This window comes from Dasypus novemcinctus, chromosome 1 (genome assembly GCF_030445035.2).
Source record: "Dasypus novemcinctus isolate mDasNov1 chromosome 1, mDasNov1.1.hap2, whole genome shotgun sequence".
In the NCBI taxonomy this organism is placed as follows: Eukaryota; Metazoa; Chordata; class Mammalia; order Cingulata; family Dasypodidae; genus Dasypus; species Dasypus novemcinctus.
The window spans coordinates 119,696,766-119,717,943 of record NC_080673.1 but is presented as its reverse complement, the minus strand read 5'-3'; the positions used below and the strand labels follow the sequence as shown (position 1 = coordinate 119,717,943).

The 21,178-nt window shown below is 37.1% G+C and overlaps 1 pseudogene; it reads right to left on the bottom strand.

The window, feature by feature from the left end:
• Nucleotides 1-1,041: 1,041 nt before the first annotated feature.
• On the bottom strand, nucleotides 1,042-18,402 carry LOC101424741 (wee1-like protein kinase 2; annotated as a pseudogene).
• Between the last annotated feature and the right edge of the window lie 2,776 nt (nucleotides 18,403-21,178).

The window sequence follows — 21,178 nt, the reverse complement described above, 5'->3', positions numbered from 1 at the left end:
GAAAATGATTTATTTGGTAGTTATCTGCATATGATTTTGTAAAATAACCTATGCAATGGATATTTTCTAGTAACAACATTTAAAACTAAAATAGATGTAGAAATTTATAAGGAAATGAATTGCCTACATTTTGAGTAAATATGTGGATCAAATAAACCTTTAAATAAAGGCCAGTGCAGTGGCTGTAAGCATAGACACTGAAGCTTTACTGCCTGAAAAATGGAGGAAACAATAGAATCTATCTCATAGTTGTTGGAGGATTGAAGCTGTTAATTCATGTAGTATGCTTGGCACATACACTACTTTCTATTCTATTGTATAGCCATTGATGAGAGAGTTGAAAGAAAAGTTATAGAAATCACTAATAATGACACTACAGATGAATTTTCTTTTCAGAATGCATTTCTGATTTGAAATGACTTTCAAACTGCCTAGAGGTAAAATATTGTTGCAGTAGTGTTACTACTAGTCTTTTAACATGAAATTATTCATCCAATTTTTTTGTAAAGGAAGGAAAACTCCCTTCAGTCTAAAGTCCCTGGGAGGCTCAAGACTGCATCTGTAGAGAAGCATCTACTAATCTACTACAATGGCGATCGTTCATCCCATTGTAGTAGCAAGTTCTGCTGTATCATTCAGCTGAACAAACAAAACCCAGGATTTCATTATTTTCCCAGAAACTAGATAAACAGCCACTTCCTTTTTAGTGTCTCTTTTAAGAGTAAGGAGGTCCACATCTCTTCTAATAATCACTTCACTCTATGATCCTATTTTATGCTTTTTTCTAGGTTTTTGCTATTTTCAGTGATTAAAAATATTTTAGTCAAATAAGCTATTTAATTAATGTATGACTAAATAATATGCTGTTGTAACAAATAAATTATAAAACCACAAGTTAACCCAGCAGTCTATTTGGGGTCAGGGATACACATGTGTTCTCATTTGGCTCCATGGATAAAAGCCTCCTCACTAAGGATACTGTGACTGGAACAGGCTTAGACACAATTGGGATTGTGAATATTTCTGGAAACATGTTATTTTCTACACATCTTTTTCAAGCGTCACATGGTTTCTGTCTGTTTCATGATGTCTCTGTTTCTTTCTCCACGTTGGCGCCATTCTTCTCTTTATTGTAGCCTGAATTCTCTGAATGTCACCTATGGGTAGTGATTTTGCCCCTGGAGCCACTGAAATTGCTAACCCAATGCAAATATGTCTGCTTTAGGAAGATGTCGATAATTCTTTACAAAATCTCATTAACCAGGAAGTGACTATCTCCTTCTTCCACTCTGGATTTGCTTATTGGAGTCACATGACTAGGGTCACCAATTTTATGCATCATTGACAGAAAAACTGATCAACTTCATTTTCAATGTCTTCTGGAACTACAGGAAAGTCACTTTGCATCATATGACAAATCAAGATGTTACTTGGTTTGATGTCCAGGTGCATCATGCCCAAGTTATGGATATACTTACGCTCAAAGGTAATTTTAAGAAGGCTGTCCTTGAGTTTTGGTTCTTGGAAGACAAACTTCTTGGCTTCAAATATTGCAGCTTCTCCCTATTGCAGCACTCATTCTGAATGATCAAGTGGTCTTCTTCCATTCATGCAGAGTAGGAACATACCATATGGGGAAGATGCCCAAGTACCTTATGGGCATAAAATCCAAGAAAGCCAAACTATCATTTGGCAATCCTGCAAAAGGTCTCATTGAGTTTTTTTATGGCATAAACACCAAATGCCTCTTAATGCATTTGTAGATAGTGCCAAATTTTCCAGCCCCAATTTTTTCTACCTCCAGGAATTTTCTTCATAGCAAGAAGGCATGTTGGTTTCTTGTAGGACACATTTCTTGGCAGACAGCAATTGTCTACCTTGCCTCCCCTGAACCAGCTTCTTCAAGCTCTCCTCTGGTTTTCCTCTTACCTTCGGATTGAAGGAATAATTTCCTATAAGACTCCAGTATGAAGAGATTAATGTTGACCAGAATCAATGAGGTCATTTCATCTGTGAAATGTAAGCCACAAAAGCTTAGAGCCTCTGGAGTGGAGCTTCCCTTTTGAAGAATTCACTACCTGGTTCAGCAGACTTTTGGGAGTAAAGGGACTGTCACAATGTGGCAACTTTCTCCTGCTGTCCAGTGTGCCAGTGTTTCAGGACACAAAAGAGAGCCTGACACTGGAGTATTCAGAGTCTGATTTGAACTTCCTTTGTCTTTTCCCAGGAATATGCTGAATTCAGGGATTAGGGGAGATGTAAACTTTGCCTCTAAAGTTTGAAATTTAGACGTTTCTGGGTTTGGCTGTGTGCCTCCCTCTTCTCTTGTGTTTTCCTCTGCTCTTCATTCTCACTCTTCTTCACAATAGCAAAAGTTTAATTTCTGCTTCAGTTCTTAGTTAATATCATTGTCATTCATCTCAGTCAAAGAGCTTCACAACGTAAGTAAGAAGGTCTATCAGAATGGAATGCTCTCTAAGTATTTCTTTTCCTGTTCAGTAATACAGAGACTCATGAAAATGATACAGATATATCAAATGTAACATACTTTCTTTCCTGTGTTGCTATAAAATACCTACCCCTGGATTTGTTTGATTTTATTTTTAAATTTATATCTCTTATTTATCGTGCAGTAGTTTAGACTTACTGAAAAGTTGCAGAATTGTATAAAGAACTCTCAGATTCCTTCACCCAGATTACCAAACTGTTAATTTGTACCACCTTCTCTACTTCTCTACCTCTATTTCTTTTTTAATATTTTATTTTATTTATTCAATTGTCAATTAATATTTAAGGCTTTTCAGATTTTCCCTTTCTCTTGCCTGTTACATAATGGTGCAATGACCATCATTGTACATGTCTCCTTTTGTTCATGTACAAAATTTTCTTTAGGCAGCTGTTCTCAAAATGCAGTCCATGGACTTCTCAGAGTCCCCCAAGAATTCACAACCTCAAAACTATTTTCATAATAATATAAAGACTTTATTTCCCTCTTTCACAGTGTTGTCCTTTGCACTGATGGTGCAAAAGTAATGGTGGTACATCCTGGGGAGGACTAATGCCACCAAATAGAGGGAACTGTATCCCTCGAGAGAAAGGGTGGCTCCCAGGGCATTGGGGCAGTTGAGCAAGTTAGGCCCTGAACACTATTCCATCTATTTCTGGAAGTGGCTCCTCAGGAAACGAAGGTTGGCTGTCACTGTGGGCACCAAGGTGGAAGGGAAAATGGACGTTAAATGTGTGGAACCAAAGTAAAAGGGGGGCAAGAGAGGAGTTTTTTGAGAGTACACAAGGATGGATATAAAACATGTAATATTACACCATAACATATAGGAGATGACAGACTGATAATGTAAACCATAATGTAAAACATAGGATAACTAAAAATGTAAAGAACTGTGTATCCTAAAGTATGCACCATAATGTAAGCACAGATATTACCTTGTTAGAAAGCTAATATCTTAGACTCTGTACATCACCTTAAGTAAATATGATGTGAAAAGGGTGTAAGAGTATCGCTGTGGAAGGAAAAAGGTTTTGTGGTGGATATATGGGAGTGCTGTATATTATATATATGCATTGCTGTGGTCTAGGACTCCTGTGAAGAAATGCTGAATAATTAGGGGGGGGGGGGAAAAAAGGATAGGATGTGGAATTTTTTCAAGTCAACATTCTTTATCTAAGTTCTTTATCTAACTTTATCCAAGTTCTTTATCTATCCTTTAAACCCATCGCTATATACCATTCCCTAGTAAGGGACCATGACATTATATTGGGCTTCAAATTTCGGGGAGTTCTGGACCACAGAGTGTTTCAACAATGGCAATGGAGGGATACTGGTATGGGATACCAATGACAGGTGATATATGGCTGACAGGGAGCTGTACAGAACATATGTCCAGGGGACATGGTAATGATTGGATATACTCATAGTGGCAACAATTAAAAACCACAGCAGGGGGGGTACTGGGTTCCTGGCCAGTGGTGCTCTGTCGCGGTCCCTAGGGGAGCAGCGACAGTCTCCCAGGTACAGCGGCGGGGACCTGGAGGGAGTGAGGGTTCAACAGTGAGCCCCTGATGCTAATGACTATGCTTGTGAGCTGATAAACCTAAAATAAGAACAAGGCCTAGAGCAACATTGTGCCTGGGAATTTCCTCCTGTCAGCCTTCATGTTACTCAAATGTGGCCAGTCTCAAAGCCAAACTCAGCATGTAAATGCAATGCCTTCCCTCCAGCGTGGGACATGACACCCGGGGACGAGCCTCCCTGGCAACGAGGGACCACTATCAAATACCAACTGATGATGCAACTGGAAAAGGACCTTATACGGAAGGTTCAATGCGGATCAGCAGAATATCCATGTCTACATAAAATAACATGACTTTAAAATGCTGTTTGACCTAAAGTAAGGGGGAAATGGAAAGGAGAAATGAGTTTATATGGCTACGAGTTTCTAAAAAAGAGTCTGGAGGCTGGCAGAAGGATTGCCCTCATGCACAACTGAGCAGAGTCAGAGAGACAGATAAAGCAGATACAACCCCCAGATATTGGTTCCTTTGAAGGCTAAAGAGACCCATGAGAGTTATGGCCATGGCCGATGGGGTTAACTACCAGGGCAGATGGCCCCTCTTTGGAAATGGTGTTTATGTGTGATGAATCTGGACTCAGATGGGATCTCCCTTCATAAGACTTTCATGCTAATGTGCTGGAGGTGCAGTTAACGTTGGGATTTAAGATATATTTAGGGGATTTGAATCTCTGGACTGACAATGTGATAGCCAGGTCCTGAGCCTCAACAGACTCCAGCACCTACAATCTGATTTATTGGACTTACCACACTCAGCTAAGATGGAGTTGAAGAAGGACAATCACCACACCATGGAGCCTAGAGTGATTACAACTGAAAATGGGAGGATTGCATCCAGCATCCATGTGGAATTTGAGCCTCCTCTTGACATAGAGGTGCAATGGACACAACCAATCCAATGTCCACATAGAAGAGGTGGTATTGGATTGAGAAAAGTGGACATGGTGGACGATGGGTATGGGGAAAGGCAGGAAGAGATGAGAGGTGGAGGTGTCTTTGGGACATGGAGCTGCCCTGGATGGTGCTTCAGAGGCAATCACCGGACATTGTAAATCCTCACAGGGCCCACTGGATGGAATGGAGGAGAGTATGGGCCATGATGTGGACCATTGACTATGAGGTGCAGAGGTGCCCAAAGATGTACTTACCAAATCCAATGGATGTGTCATGATGATGGGAACGAGTGTTGTTGGGGGGGGAGAGGGGTAGTGGGGGAGCGGGGTTGAATGGGACCTCACATATATATTTTTGATGTAATATTATTACAAAGTCAATAAAAAAAAAAAAAAAAGTAATGGTGGTAAAACTGCTGGCAGCTTAATCAATGTAATGGCAGCAAATTGTATGACCATACACTTACAGGGTTTTTTGGTGTGCCCTTTTTTTTTTTTTTTCGCTTAGTATGTTTTTTATTGATGGATATCTCTCATACATGGACATACATAAACTTGAAAAGTATAATAAAAATTGTAAACATAAAAAGTAAACAGGCATAACACCATACATGGTTCCCATACTTCACATCTCCACCAACACCTTGCATTGTTGTGATCCATTTGTTACAAACTAGGCCAGAGCATCATCACAATATTACTAATAATTATCACCCATGTTGCATATTTCATGTATTTTCCTGGGCATTCCCCCATTTTTAAAACAAATCTATTTTATTGACACATATTTTAAAAGCTTCCAATTTATCCAAAGTGTATAAAGAATGATGTTTGGTATATTCAAAGAGTTACACATTCATCTCTTCAGTCATTATTAAAAGTTCATTATTTCAACAGGAATATTAATAAAAATAGGAAAATAACAAGCCAAAAGGAAATATTTACCTGCTCAATCTCTGTTTCCTCTGCTGTACATAGGTGCTATACTATCTAATCTTGTGTGTCTTTTTTTAATTCAAGAAGTTGCAAGTTTACAGAAAAATCATATATAAAATAAATAGTTCCTATACAACACTCTATTATTAACACCTTGCATTAGCATTGTACATTTGTTGGAACAGGTAAAAGAACATAATATAATTGTACTATTAACTATAATTCATGGTTTATTTAACGGTTCAGTGTTTCTGTTATTCAGTCCCATGAATTTCTTTTTAATTTATAAATTTATAACTTATATAATTTATAATTTTTCATTTATAGTAGCATATATACAACCTAAAATTTTCCCTTTTAACCACATTCAAATATATATTTGTATAGTTAATTACATTCACATTGTTGTGCTACATCACCACCATCCATTTACAAAATTCTTTCATCATCCCAAATAGAAATTCTGAACAATTTAAACAGTAACTCCCCATTCCCTATTTCCACACTAGCCCATGAGAACATAAATTCTACTTTTTGACTCTTTGAGTTGACTTACTCTATTTCATACGAGTAAGATCATACAATATTTGTCCATTTGTGTCTGATTTATTTCACTCAAAATGATAACTTCAAGGTTGAACCAGGTCGTTGCATGTATTGGAATTTCATTCCTTTTTAGGGCTGAATAATATTCCATTTGTGTATATATCACATTTTGTTTATACATTCATCAGTTCATGACCACTTGGGTTGCTTTATATCCTTTGGCAATTGTGAATAATGTTGCTTATGAATAACGCTATGCAAATAACTCTTCAAGTCCCTGCTACTAATTCTATTGGGCATATACCTAAAAGTAGGACTGTTGTGCCATATGGTAATTCTGTACTTAACTTTCTGAACAACTTCCAAACTGTCTTCCATAAAGTCTGTACCATTTTACATTCTCAAAACCATAAATGAGTGTTCCTATTTCTTCACAACCTCTCCAACTCTTGTAATTTTCTGGTGTTTTTTTTTTTTTTAATAATAGCCATTCTGGTGGGTATGAAATGGTATCACATGGCAGTTTTGATTTGCATTTCCATAATGGCTAATGATATTGAACATCTTTTCATGTAGTTTTTAACCGTTTGTATATCTTCTTTGAAGAAATGTCTATTCAAGAATTTTGCCCTTTTGTAAAATTGGATTATTTGTCTTTCTGTTGTTGATTTAGAAAATTTATTTTTATATTTTGGATTTTAAACCCTTATCAGAAATGTGGTTTCCAAATATCTTCTCACTTGTGTAGACTGTCATTTTACTACCATGATAAAGCCTTTTGATGCACAATATTTTTCCTTTTGATGAGGTACAGTTTATCTAGATTGTTTTTGGTGACTTGTGCTTTGGATATAAAGTCTGAAAAAAACATTGATTAGCACTAACTTGAAAATGCTGCCCTATGTTTTCTTCAAGGAGTGTTATATTTCTGTTTCTCATATATAGGTACTTGATCCATTTTTTGTTAATTTTTGTATATGATGAGAGATATGTGTCCACCTTCATTCTTTGGCATAAAGACATTCAGTTTTCCCAGCACCACTTATGGAAGAAATTAATATTTCCCTATTGAGTGGTTTTGGCACCGTTGTCAAATATCAGTTGGTCATGAACATGAGGATTGAATTCTGAACTCTCATTTGATTCTCTTGGTCTACTTGTCTGTTCTTATACCAGTACTGTGCTCTTTTGATTAATGGGGCTTTCTAATAAGTTTTAAGATTGGGAACATAACTTCATTGTTATGTTTCAAGATAGCTTTGGCTATTCAGGGCCTCTTCCAGCACAATGTTGATTAACAGTGGTGACAGTGGGCATCCTTTTTTGTTCCTGATCTTAGAGAAAAAACTTTGTTTTTCAACATTTAGTATGATGTTAACTGTGGGTTTTTCATATCTCCTCTTATCATGTTAAGGAAGTTTCCTTCTATTCCTAGTTTTCTGAGTGTTTTTAGCGAAAAGTGGTGCAGAACTGTGCCAAATGCTTTTTCTGCATCAATAGAGATGATCCTGTGGTTTTTTCACTTCATTCTGTTAATGTGGTATATTACATTCATTGATTTTCTTATGTTGAACCACCATTGTCTACTGAGGATAAATCTCCACTTGATTGTGGTATGTAATTATTTAGTATACTGTTGGGCTTGATTTGTTAATATTTTGTTCAGATTTTTGCCTCTATGTTCTTAAGAGATATTGATCTGTAATTTTCTTTTCTTGTGGTATACTTACCTGGTTTTGGTGTTAGGATGATGTTAACATTATAGAATGAGTTAGAGAGTACTCTCCCTCCTCTTCAATTTGTTGTAAGAGTTTGAGCAGGATTGGTGTAATTCTTCTTGGAATGTTTGGTATAATTCCATTGTGAAGTCACGTGCTCCTGGGCTTTGCTGATTAATGATTTAATATCTCTGCAAGTTATTGGTTTATTGGAAACTTCTATTTCTTCTTGAGTCAGTGTAGGTATTTGTGCGTTTCTAGAAATTTGTCCTACATTATTTAATTTGTTGTCACACAGCTGTTCATATTATCCTCTTACAGTCCTTTTTATTTCTGTGAGGTCAGTAGTATTGTTTCTATTTTCATTACTAATTTTAGATATTTTTGTTCTCTCATTCTTTATTTTTCAGTCTAGCTAAAGGCTAGTCAATATTATTGATCTTTTCAAAGTATCAAATGTTGTTTTGTTGATTCTCTCTATTTTTTTAAATTCTATTTATTATTTCTTCCTTCTGCTCAATTTGGTTTAGTTTTCTCCTTTTTTATCTAGATCTAACAGCTGTTAGGTTAGGTCTCTGATTTGAAACCTTTCTTCTTTTTTAAAGTAACCATTTAGAGCTATTAAAAAAACTCTCTCAGCATTGTCTTTCCTGTTTCCCATAAGTTTTAGTATGTTGTATTTTAATTTTCATTCACCTTGAGATATTTCCTAATTTCCCTTTGGTTTTTTCCTTTGATCCACTGGCTGTTTGAGTACTTTGTTTAACTTCCATATTTGTGATTTTTAAATTTCTCCCTCAGTTTATTGATTTCTAGTGTCATTCCTTTATGATCAGAAAAGATGCATTGTATTATTTCAATATTTTTGAATTTTTTAAGACTTGATTTGTGTCCTATGTTCTATCCTGGAGAATGTATTCTGCTCCTATTGGGTGAAATGTCCTATATATGTCTGTTAAGGTTGGTTTAGATTATCATTCATTTCTTCTATTTATTTATTTTTATTTGAGAAGTTGTGAGTTTACTTAACAATCATGCATACCATACAGGATTCCCATATATTGTCCTAACACCAACGCCTGGCATTGTTATGAAACATTTGTTACAAACTATGAAATAACATCATAAAAATATTACTATTAACTAGGGCCCATATCTTACATTTGGTGTATTTTTCCCTAAACCCTACTGATTATTAACAAATGTATTGGTGTTATACATTTGTTATAGTTCATGAGAGAACATTCTTACATTTGTACTGTTAACCACAGTCCATCTTTCACCATTTTACATTCCCACCAACTAAGAAGGAGTGTTCTGATTTCTCGGCATCCTCTCCAGCACTTGTAGTTCTCTGTTTTGTTTTGTTTTTTAAATAATGAGCATTCTGTAAGACATGAATTGACATCTCATAGGAGTTTTAATCTACATTTTCACAATAGCTAGTGAGGTTAAGCATCTTTTCAAGTGTGTTTTGGCTATTTGTATTTCTTCTTTGGAAAAAAAATGTGTGCTCAATTTTTCACCCATTTTTTAATTAGGTTGCTTGTCTTTTTATCATGGCTCTATATGATCACGTCATATAACAAGGAAATCAAACTCTTATTGGGAGAGTAGGTGTTACAACTCTGTTGAAATTCAGGACCCAACTGGCATATGAACAACCCAAAGATTTAAGTCTCTTGGACATATACTTACCAAGTCCAGTATTAACCAAAGGTTAAAATAGAATGGGCAGAAGAGCCATGTGAGGATAAACCAGAAATGAGTCCAACTCTGTCACACTGGGGAGCATAAATTCCAAAGCAGCGTCCACTGGCAGGGCGCCAAACTCCTGAGCTGTCTGCCCTGCCTATAGTGTCTGGATATCTCTACAGCTCTTGAGAGCCATGGTATTTGAGAGAATATTTACTGTGGCACTCAATAAGATCCTGCTGAGACATGCATAGGCATAACCTCCGGAATGACCTTTCAACTCACTTTGAAACCTCTTAACCATAAAAACTCATTTGTTTTTACCATTTCCCCCTTTTTCCACATTGCTAGTTGGTGCTTGGTAATAAGCCTCCAGTACCAGGGAGGCTCATTCTCGGGAGTCTTGTAACACACTGGGGGTAAGGTAATGCATTTATATGCTGAGTTTGGCTTAGACAGAGCCCACATTTGAGCAACAAGGAGGCCTTCATGAGGTAACTCTTAGGCAACATATAATACTAAGCTGTTTCAATTTTAAAAGAAAAGGTTCAGGGCCGGTCACAGTGGTCCATCCTCCTTCACTTGACACTGCCCCTGTACTCGTGGGAATCTTGCTATCCCATTAGAGAATGTTGACTGAGTTCCCCAGTGTAGAAATTTGATATTCTTTTGGTTAGTGTGTGGATCTCCACCCACCATGAGAATGCTCCAGGAACACATGAACACATTGGTGTGCCCCAGGTGAACCTCCTCCCATGTATCCCCCATCACTGACACCCTGCACCAATGACCATCGCCTGCTGCAGTTGTGACTCTTCTGTGATCCAAAACTTCAAAAATGAAGCCAACAAAATAGCCAAATAAAGTTAATAAGAAGATGAAATAATAATGATAATTTTCAAAATAAGTAAAATACAAAAATTGAAAAAACTTGAAATAACAAACATTTTTGACACTGTGTCCTTCATCACTGTAAGATCTGTTGTTTTGTATGTAGTGACATTTTCTTCCATATATTCGGCCAGTGTCTTATGTTTTTCATTTTATCTTCAAAGAAGCTTTATGTTACAGAAAAGTCACCTACTGAACATTGTGTATTCTCCTATACCCAACATTCTCCCCCTTTTGCCCTCTCCCCTACTAATGACATTTTACATGCGGACGGTACGTTTGTTACAGCTGATATACAAATATTGAAGTATTGACACTAATCATAGTAAATGATTTACATTATCATTTAAATTTTGGACCACACACTTTTATAAATTTTGACAAGATTTAAAATAGTGTGTATCCATTATTGCAAGATCATGCAGAACAATTCCAATGCCCCGAAAATGCCTTATATTCTATCTATTCTCTTCTTCCTTCTCTCTCCCCTTGGCACCTATGGTAACCGCTAAGTCTCACTTTTTGAAGAATAAATTTCATAGTTACTGTAATAATATTGAGGGCCTGACATATTGGTCTGTTTCCTTCTACTAGGCACTGCCTATGTTCTTGAGATACTCTTGCCCCTCTATTTGAGAACCTACCAGGACTCCCCAGGATGGGAGTTTGATATTTTCTTGTTTATTGTGTGAGTCTCCACCCACTGATATAACACATTATGACATGATGAACACTTACATAATCCATAGAAACTTGCCCCAGGTGTGCCCTGTCCTGTATACCCCCCACATCCAATACCCTACACAAGTAATTCTCCCCTGTCATACTTGGCAAAAGAATGTTCCCAATGTTGTAGCTTTATTTATTTATTTATTTATTTATTTATTTATTTATTTATTTATTTTCTCTTTATTTATTTTTTTAATGTTACATTCAAAAAATATAAGGTCCCCATTTACCCCCCCTCACCCCACTCCTCGCCCTTAACAACCTCCTCCTCCATCATGTGAGACATTCATTGCATTTGGTGAATACCTCTCTGATAACCTCTGCACCTCATGGTCAATGGTACACACCATAGCCCACACTCTCCCACAGTCCACCCAGTGGGCCATGGGAGGACATACAATGCCTGGTAACTGTCCCTGCAGCACCACCCAGGACAATTCCAACCCCCAAAAATGCCCCCACATCACATCTCTTCCTCCCACTCCCTACCCCCAGCAGCCACCATGGCCACTTTCTCCACACCAATGCCACATTTTCTTCAATTACTAATCACAATAGTTCATGAATAGAATCTCAGTAAGTCCACTCTAATGCATTCTCTATTCCTCCATCCTGTGGACCCTAGAATGGCATGCCACCCCACATCTATATCAAGAGGGGGCTTAGATTCCACATGGATTCTAGATGCAATTCTCCTGCTTTCAGTTGTAGGCACTCTTGGCTCCATGGTGTGGTGGTTGACCTTCTTCACCTCCATGTTAGCTGAGTGGGGTAAGTCCAATAAACCAGAGGGTAAGAGCTGCAAGTCTGTTGAGGCTCAGGGCCTGGCTATCACATGGCCAGTCCAGAGATTCAGGTCCCCTGGGTATACATTAAACCCCATCACCAACTACAGTTCCGGTAAAAGTAACAGGAGAGACTTGTGAACAAAGATCACATCTGAGTCCAGCTCCATCACACAGAAACACAAACTCCAAAGTAGGGCCAACTGACATGGCACTGAACTCCATTTGCCACAACCATAGAACCTGTGGGTCTCTGCAGCCCTCAGAAGAACCAATACCTGGGGTTGCATCTACTTTTATCTGTCTCAGGGACTCTGCTCAGGTGTGCATAAGGGCAACCCCTCTGATAACCTTCTGGCTCTTTTTGGAGACTCATAGCCATATAAACTCATTTGTCCTTTCCATTTCCCCCTTTTATTCAGGTCAAAAAGCATTTTTAACTCCTGGTATTATATGTAGACTGAGATATTCTGCTGGTCTGAGTTGACCCTTTTATTTAAGGTCATTTTCTAGTTACATCATCAGCTGGTACTTGGTAGTAATCCCTCGGCGCCAGGGAGGCTCATCCCTGGGAGTCATGTCCCATGCTGGGGGGAAGGCAACGCATTTACATGCTGAGTTTGGCTTCGAGACTGGCCATATTTGAGCAACACAGAGGCTCTCAGGAGGTAACTCTTAGGCACCCTGCAGCTCTAGGCCTTGTTCTTATTTCAGGTGCACAGGCTCACAAGCATAGTCATTAGTATCAAGGGCTCATTGTTGGACCTTCCTTCTTTTTTGGTCTTTGCCGTTGCACTTGGGGGATTGTTGCTATTCCTTTAGGGACTGTGATAGAGCTCCCCTGGCTAGGAACTCAGCACTCCCTCAGTTGTTATTGTTAATTGTAACCACTATGAAAATATCCAAACATTTTTATGTACCCTGGATATATGCCCTGGAGAACTCCCTGCCAACCATGTGTCCCCTGTCAATAACATCCCACACCAGTATTCATCCCCTGCCATTGCTGAACCTCTCTGTGATCCAAAACTTCTTCAAAAATGAAGCCTAATATATTGCCAGGTTCCATTAATAGTAAAATGAAATATAGTGATGAATTTAAAGGTTAAATATGGAATACATATTTAATTTAGAAAAATTAAGGTAAAAATAAATTGGGGTATCAAAAAATTAAAAAATGCAAAAGCTTTGTTTTTTATGTTTTGCCTTCCATCACTGTAATAAGTGTTGCCCTGTACGCAAATTGGCAAGGCAACTTCTTCCATCTTTTCCTCAGTGTCTACATCCTTCTTTTTCTTTTTTTTTTCCTAATTATTAAGCTTATCTTCACAGAAGTTTTAGATCCCAGTAATTTATATATACAACACACAGTACTCCCACATACCAACATAAGACCCTTTTCCCTTCCATAGCAATAATCTTTTTATATGTTCATACTATATTTACTGAAACTGATGTACAGATATTGAGACAATAGCTTTCAAACAAGGTAACATTCGGGTTTACATTGTGATTTATATTTTAGACTATACAATTTTCTAAAGTTTTAGTTTTAACTACGGACCTGCAAATTCCCAGAGTTCACCTGTTCCTTCCCCTAGCCCTTGCCCCAGTTCTATGGATAGTTCAATACCATTCCCCACCCTACACTCTTCACAGACCAGCACTGCCAGACCCAATAGCATCACTACACCATTGTCATGCTCATCCACAGCACAAACACACCCCTCCACCTTATTGTAGATTTTGCCCATATAGGCATTGGCTCACAACCCTCTACTCCCTTTCTGTCTCCTATAAACCTATCTTCTAGACTCTAGCTCTGTGCATCTGCTCAGTTTGCTTATTTCATATCAGTGAAGTCAATGCCTGGCTTACTTCACTGAACATAAGGTCTTCAAGATTCATCCAGTTATCCCATGTGTTAATGCTGCATTCCTTCTTACAGCTGAGTAATATCCCATTACACACACACACACACACACACACACACACACCACAGTTTGCTTATCCACTATCCATTCATCTGTTGATGGACATTTGGGTTATTTACAACTATTGATAATACTGAATAATGCCACTATGAATATATATCTATTCATGTTCCTGCTCTCAGCTTTTCTGGATATACACCCAGCAGTGGGATTGCTGGATCATATGACAGTTTTATAGTTAGCTTTCTGAGGAAATTCCAAACTCTCCTCCACTGTGGGTACATCATTCTACATTCTCACCAGCAGGGGATAAGTGTGTCCTTTCCTCCACATCCTTTTTTAGCACTTGTAGTCCTCTCTTTTTTTAATAACCACCAGTCTAATGGGTACAAGATGATATCTCGTTGCAGTTTTGATTTGCTTTTTCCTTATAGCTAGTGATATTGAGCAACTTTTCATGTGCTTTTCAGCCATTTTCATTTCTTCTTTGGAGAAGTGTCTATTCAAATCACTTACTCATTTTTTAAAATGGGTTTTTGCCTTTTTATTTTCGAGATGTAGGATTTCTTTATATATGCTGCATATTAGGCCTCTATTGGGTAGATGGTTACCAAATATTTTCTCCCATTTAATCAGCTGCCTTTTCACTTTCTTGACAAATTCCTTTGAGGTGCAAAAGTTTTTAATTTTGAGGAGGTTCCTATTTACCTATTTTTTCTTCTGTTGCTTGTGCTTTGGGTATAAAATTCATGAAATCTTTTCCTACTACAAGATCTTGTAGATGCTTCCTTACATTATCTTCTGGGAGCTTTATGGTCTGGGCTCTTACATTTAGATCTTTGATCTATCTTGACTTAATTTTGTGTACAAGGTGTGAGATGATGTTCCTCTTTCATTCTTTTGGATATGGATATCCAGTTATACAAGCACCATTTGTTGAAAAGGTTTTTCTCTACCAATTGAGTGGGTTTGGTGGCCTTGTTGAATATTAGTTGATCATATATGTGAGGAACTACATGAGAACTCTCAATTCTGTTTCTTTGGTCGGTATGTTTATCCTTGTGCCCACACCATGCAGTTTCAACCACTGTAGCTTTGTAGTATGTTTTAAAGCCAGGTAGTGTGATTTCTCTGATTTCATTGCTCTTTTTCAACACATCTTTGGCTATTCAGGGCCACTTGCCCTTCCAAATAAATTTCATAGTTAGCTTTATCAATTCAGTAAAAAATGTTGTGGTAATTTTCATTGGGATTGACTTTAATCTATAAATGAGTTTGTGTAGGATAGACATCTTAATTATGTTTAGTCTTCCTTTGTATGAACAGGGAAATATTCTTCAATTTATTTAGGCCTTCTTTGATTTCCTTTAACAGTGTTGTGTAGTTATCTGTGTACAAATCCTTTAAGTCTTTAGTTATATTTATTCCTAGGTATTTGATTCTTTTAGTTGCTATTGTAAATGGAATATTTTTTCTTGATTTCCTCACCCAGGACAACTATCAAAGAGATGATGATGGACAATGGAACAGAGAGATTCTGCAACTGCAAGCAATACAGTCCCTTTCTTCAGCCCCATGGGATCTAAGCCCCCTCTCAATTAGAGGTGGGGTAGGTATCACCATCCCATAATCCTCAGGATTGAGGAATGAATAATGGACTAGAGTAGACTTATGGTTATTCTACTATAGTCTTATTCTAGCAATGGAAGGCAGTGGTCACTGGTGGTTCTGAAAGGAGGGAGAGCAAAAATAAGGTGTAATATGGGGGCCATTTTTGGGACATTGGAATTGTCCTGAATTACATTGCTATGATGGATACAAGTCATTATATATTTTGTCATAACTTACAAAATTGTGCAGGACAGGATGTAAACTACAATGTAAACTATAATCCACACTTAGTGGCAATGCTCCAATATGGATTCATCAATTTTATAAAATCTACCAAGTTAATGAAGGATGTTGTTAATGTGGGAAAGTGTGGGAAGGGTAGAGAGTGGGGCATATGAGAATCCCAAATATTTTTTATGTAACACTTAAGTAATCTAAAGTATTTTTCAAAGTATTAAATAAATAAATAAATAAATAATAAGCCCTTATTGGATATGTGGTTTCTAAACATTTACTTCCATTGTGTAGGTTGTCTTTTCAACTTCTTAACAAAGTGATTTGAAGTGCAAAAGTGCTTAATTTTGAGGAGGTCCCATCTATCTATTATTTATTTTGTTGCTGGTGCTTTGGGTATAAGGTTTAAAAAACCACCACTTACCACAAGGTTTTGAAGATGTTTCCCTACATTTTCTTCTAGTAGTTTTATGGTCCTTGACTTTTATATTTAGGTCTTTAATCCAGCCTTTCACTTTCAACCTACATATGTTTTTTAATTAAAGGTGAATCTCTTGTTGTAAACACTGTATAGGTAAGTCATGCTTTTTATCTACTCTGCCAATCTCTGCCTTTTGAATGGAAAATTGAATCCATTTACATTTAAAGTAAGTAGTGATGGGAAGCAGATTTGGCTCAACTGATAGAGCCCACCACATGGGAGGTCCAGGGCTCATACCCAGGGCCTCCTGACCTGTGTGGTGAGCTGGCCCACGCACAGTGCTGATGCACACAAGGAGTGCCATGCCACGCAGGGGTGTCCCCTGCTTAGGGGAGCCCCATGCACAAGGAGTGTGCCCATAAGGAGAGCCGCCTCATGCAAAAAACGTGCAGCCTGCCCAGGAGTGGCATCACACACATGGAGAACTGGCACAGCAAGATGACGCAACAAACAAAAAGAGACATAGATTCCTGGTGTGACCAACAAGAATACAAGTGGACACAGAAGAACACATAGCAAATGAGCACAGCAAACAATGGGGGGGGGAGGGAATGGCAGGAAAAAGGAGAGAAATAAATAATTAATAAATCTTAAAAAAAAAAAACAAAAAAAATAAAGTAAGCAGTGATAACACAGAACTTTCCTTTGGCATTTTGCTATTTACTCTTAGCAATCTTACACCTTTTCTTGACCCTCAATTCTTCCATTAATGCCTACTTTCATATTTCTTTGATTGTTAGAATGCAGTTGAGTCCCTTCTCATTTCTTTCTGTACACGTTTCATATATTTTCTTTGTGGCAACCATGAGGTTAAAATTTACCACCTTAAACACATAACTATCATTTTTTATTTGATACGAACTTAACTTCAAGAGCAGACACATACATTGTTCCTAGACTCTTTCCCCCACCTTTTAGGTACTTGTTACAAATTGCATCTTTTATAAATGTATGTCAAGAAAATAGTTTTAGCATTAAATTTTAAGCATTTGCATTTAAGCACTTGTAAACATACAGAGTAGAGTTATAAACCAAAATACAATTTAATTGTGCTTGCATTTACAATTATCCATATGATTTCCTTTACCAGACATCTTTTTTCATGTCACTTTGATCCAATGTTTAGTGTCCTTTCCTCTGTCTGAAGAAATCCCCTTAGCATTGCTTGTAGCATAGATCTAGTGGTTATGAACTCCTCAGCTTTTGTTTACCTGGGAATGTCATAGTCTCTCCCTCAATTTTGAAAGAATATCTTGCCAGATATATAGTTCTTGGTTGGCAATTTTTTTCTCTAGATATTTTAAGTGTTTCAACCCACTGAATCCTTGCCTTCATGGTTTCTGATGAGAAATAAGCACTTGGTCTAACTAGGATTCCCTTATGCATGCCTTGCTTTTTTCTTGCAGCTTTCAGAATTCCCTTCTTGTTCTTTGCACTTGACAGTTTGACCACTATGTGCCTGGGCATATTTCTCCTCAAGCCTATCCCTGTTTGGTGTTAACTGGACTTCTTGTACATGCATATTCACATTTTTTGTCAAGTTTGGGAAATTTTCTCTCATTATTTCTTCAAATAGTCCTTCTCCTGCTTTCTCTCCTTCTTCTCCCTCTAGGACTCTCATAATGCATGTATCAATATTCTTGATGGTGTCCCACAGGTATCTTAGGTTGTCTTCATATTTTCTATTTCTTTTTTTTCTGCTACTCAGCCTGACTCGTTTCAATTCTTCATTTTTGTGTTCACTGATTCTTTCTTCTTCCAACTCCAGTCTGCTATTGAAAGCCTCCTGAGAATTTTTCATTTCAGTTTCATCTCCAGTAGTTCTGTTTTCTTCCTTTTTAACATTTCTTTCTCTTATCATCTTAGTTCATTCATTGTTTTACTGATATCCCTTAGTTCTTTTTCTGTTTGTTCTTTCATTTTCTTGAGCATATTGAAGATCACAGTTTCATCTTCTCTGTTGATGTTTTCTCATCTTTTATTCTCTTCTTTGGGGTGGGCCATCATTTCCTGTTTCTTTGTTTTTCTTGTCTTTTGATAACTCTTTAAAATGTTAATTCTGTAATTTAATCCTTAGGTTATCTGTTTCTTGAGTTTTCATCCAGATATTGATATGACAGGTATTTTCTTGAGTGCCAGGAACTAACAAAACCAAACATACCAGGGCAAAAGTCACTTTTCCATCTTTGCAAACTGTTTTTGCATTGGCTGGTGCTCTCCTTCAGAGTTCATCCCTCCTCTAAAGAATGTCAACCCAAGATAAATGAAAAGTGCAGAGTCTTCTCTGTGTTTTCTGGGCCTGTGTCTTGTCCTGCACTGTGATTGCTATTGGCTTTAGAAATTCCCCTGTTTCTAGGAAATTAAATGTCCCCTCTACTCCTTAGGATACAGACTTTCTCCCTCTCCCAGGTGCTCCACTAAAGAACTTAAAGCAGGTAAGATTTTTCCCTAGGCTCCCTGACTGAATTGTTTCTTCACTGCTTTTTCTGTTCCAAGCTGCTTTAGTCTGGAGGACAAATTCTGGGATGGGTAGAATGGGGGAAAAGCCAGAAAGGACTTCCTAGGTTAGTCTTTCCCAGCCAGAAGGAGGCCAGAGAATAACAGAGGGAGTGTCATTCAACAAATCACTGTCCTGAGGAAGGAGAGGGTGAGGGAGGGGCAAGCAAGAGTGCCAGGAGCTTTTTCTATGGCCCTTTGATGCTGTGTTTTCTTGATTTTGCACTTGCCCAATACATGCATCCCCTTAACTGTTTTTCCATAGTTTTGAGGAAGGTTTTAAGGCTCCTCTGGCACTTTTGCCTGAGGTGGGTTGGAATAATGGCCACCCTCACAACTAGGCCTCCAGCAATGTGAAGTAACTGAAAAAAAAGCAGTGACTAAATCATTATATCATACTCTGGCACCAGCAAGCTGTACCAGGAGTCAGTACAGTGGACCTCACTGCTGTTTGCCACAAGATTGGGGGATAGGCCACGGTAGACCTTGTACAGAGTGAAATTCACTCTATTTACTGGTGACTTAACAATCTCTTTCTCCATCTCTTCTTTGATTCTTAACTAGATTCTGGTGTTTCAAAAGACTTAATTCAATCAGTTCCTGCCTGCTTAATAGTTGTTTCTGGTAGAGGGACTTATTCTTGGAGCTTTCTACTCCATTGTCTTCCTATAATTCTCCCTGCAATTTTGGTAAAACCAGTTCCTCTTGAAAATGCCTTGACAAAACAGTAAAAATTAATTGTATTAAATCTCAACCTTTTGTACATATTTTTTTTTAATATTCTGCATGACAAAATAGGAAGGAAGCAAAAAGCATTTCTCCTGCATACAAAGCACAATGGCTAATTCAAGAAAAAGCACTTGTGCAATTGTTTGAGTTGAGAGTTGATCTAGGTATTCTATTCATGAAATATCATTTTTACTTGAAAGAATAACAGACTAATTCAAAATTGTATATTTGGCAGGCATGGATATTTGAACAAGTTGAGTTTATAAGTCCAAGGAAAACAACTGAATGTATTTTTTGCCCAAACTAATATTTGAGATTTCAAGTAAAATTTAGAATTTTGGAAAATTTGTATTTTTTCTCAGGGTATCCCCCATATCTAAAGGCTTTTCTGATAAGATCCGTGATTATAAAATGAATTTTTTTTATGTTGTATATGAAATGTCTTGATATTTGAAAGATCTGCATAATTCAATGAACCTATACTTTCCAAATAACCAATACATGATGCTACAGAATCATGGATAGATAAAAGAACCCCTCACAGTGCAATGTAAACCAGTGCACTTTGATGCAACATAGTCCAAATGTTTATGGACATGTTTTCAAATTCTACATGGCAACTAACCTTTAAGAAATTAATATATGTTGAGATTTGGAATAATATCAGGAAAAAAATGAACAATTATCTGAAATGGCTGTTGAAATACTCTTATGTTTTCCAATTTCATATATCTGTGTAGACTTCTGCTCTAGGCTATAACTCTGGAATATTAATTTGTGAAACTATAGACTATGTTTAATTTCAGCATTACTAGATAATATCAAATTGCTTCCCCATTCAATCTTGAATTAGAATCATAAGTCTATATATATATATATGATTTAAGAGATGGTAGATTAATTGAATTATCACAATGCTTTCTTGGCAATAACTAATTAGTTATTAAGCAGAAATTGTTTAGATCAATTCTGGATACTATTTAAGACAGCTTTAAAACCATTTGGGTCCCACTAAATGCTTTCTCTTTTTCATTATTAAATAAAAAGAAAAATTAAAATAGGATAAAGTCTTGTCAGATAAATATACAGGGTGAAAGTGCCCAGAGAAGTTAAATTTCATTACAATATTCTATTGATAATTAAGTCACACATGTATCCTAGACAACCAATAAGCAAAAATATTATATATTCTTCCTTTGTACTAAAATATATAATTATTCAGGGATCTTATGCACTGATTAAAAGAGGCACAGTGATTAAAAACATGTCATCTATTACCATGTAAAATAGGTATGAGATTAATTCTACAATGGTTTGGTATTTAAAATGAGTGTGCGATTCAATATATTAAAGAGTTTTTATGTATCTACAATAGGAAATGATTTAAGATTTCTTAACATTAAAATATAATG